The sequence below is a fragment of the Brassica oleracea genome, chromosome C8, assembly GCF_000695525.1.
Source record: "Brassica oleracea var. oleracea cultivar TO1000 chromosome C8, BOL, whole genome shotgun sequence".
NCBI lineage: Eukaryota > Viridiplantae > Streptophyta > Magnoliopsida > Brassicales > Brassicaceae > Brassica > Brassica oleracea.
In genome coordinates this window covers 11,379,949-11,381,883 of record NC_027755.1, presented here as the reverse complement: position 1 = coordinate 11,381,883, position 1,935 = coordinate 11,379,949, and positions in this window count along the sequence as shown.

Sequence of the window (1,935 nt, the reverse complement as noted above, 5' to 3'; positions counted from 1 at the left end):
CCCCCCCAAAGTGGTTTTGAGGTGGTTAGTTGAGGTGGTTAGTTGCTCCGTCGAGAGACAGCAATGTAACCTTGATGATTAGACTCATTTTTCAGGCAGTTGTATATTTGGTGTGGAAAGAAAGGAACAAGAGAATTCACTCAGCATTGGAGAAGCCGCCATGTACTCTTATTGGAGAAATTCAGCAGATAGTGAGACTCAGATTGGATTCTCTGACCCGTAGACAGATTATTCCTCCGGGACAGAACTCAATGCTGGCAACATGGTTCTTGTTCTTTGATTTTTGAAGTAGAAGCTCTTGGTGGAGTTAGGAGTTAAGTTAAGAGTAGTGGTTTTGGTTTTTGTCGGGCCTGTTAGTTCTCTTTATTTTGCAGGGCCTTCCCTGTCATTTTGTATAAAGTTAAGATGAATAAAGATCCAGTTAAAAAAAAAAGAAAAAAAAAAACTCTAACGTTGTATTTCTTGCAGAAGGGACCCCAAATCTTGGCGAACTTAGAAGTTTCCTTGAGAGAGAAGTAAGTGAGAGGTGAACATCCATCGTCCGACACATAACACGCTAGCTTATTCGCTGGATAATTCAAAGCTAACAGCGAAAGCACGGTGTTCGCAACGATTATTGGCGGTTCTCTAACAGGATTGGCGGTGGGCACGAACATATCTTACATATCTACCGAAGGAAGGTCACAAATCCTGAAATTAAGAATTGGTAGGCCTGTCAAAATAAATAAAAAGACAATACATACATGAATACTATTTCTTGATAGAGAAACTGAGAGCTAAGTCGTAGCTAGTTAGGCTGTTAGGGTGATACAAATTTAATGAGAATATTGATTTTTACGAACAATAATTTCCGGAAATATAAGTTACTAATTAAATAATAAATTTTGACACTCTGATAATTTATTATTGCACATAAATTTGTATAAACTCGTACATATAAATACGTATATACGAGAATGACTTGCATTTCGGTGGTCTCCCTTCTCACAGATGACTCCCAGAGCTCAAATGTTTGATTCTCTGTCTGCACAGAGGTACTATTACTCTCCAAAAAAGTTCTAAAATTTTTTTTTCGGATTTGAAGCACCGCTTGCGCTGGAGTCTAGTCACTATAAAAAGTTTACCTTAAACAGTAATTGTGCCGAAAAATATGTATATACATAATAAAAATCTACTTAACCGGGACTTCTAACTCTGGTGGTAAAAGGCTCACAGCTTTGAATTTCGTCTTCTTGATTCGAAACCCGACCACTGGGGATTTATATGCGTACCCTCCAGCGCCCGAGACCGAAAACCGTTTACAGTGAATCACATGGTGACGTTCTGGCAGTGTCCTTGCTCGCTTCGGTTTCTAGTCTGGACCACTTCGGCGAGGACTGGACACTCGGTTATTAAAAAAAAAAAAAAAAATCTACTTTCCAATAAGCCAAATGTGGGTTTATTGGATAGTCGGTATTAAGAAACAAAGTTTTGTCACGTGTATATACATTTTTCTTTTGTGAAACAGAGTCCAAATCTCACGCCGAACTAGACAGATGATGACGCGCGTATGTGTGGGGAACCACATATGACCTCTACCGATACACAATATATCATATATATTTCAACTCACTACTATATGTATCTATATATATACTAGTGAAAAAATTGACAAATTTCTAATGTAGAACTTTTATAAACTTTTATAAAAGTTCTGTCACAAAGGAAAAATGTTTCTGGACCATATTAGTATATGTTTTTTGGTCCATTTCCTTGATCGCGAATTTGTTTTTGACAACGAAATATTTGTTTCAAAACGATTTGAATTATTCTTGGGTTCACCCCTAGGACGAACTTCTAGGTTTATCCCTAGGATGAACCTCTAGGTTCACCAACCAATAGGATTTCGTTATTTCAAATTCGATATCTTAAAAAAAAAGAAACAAAATATTCTCA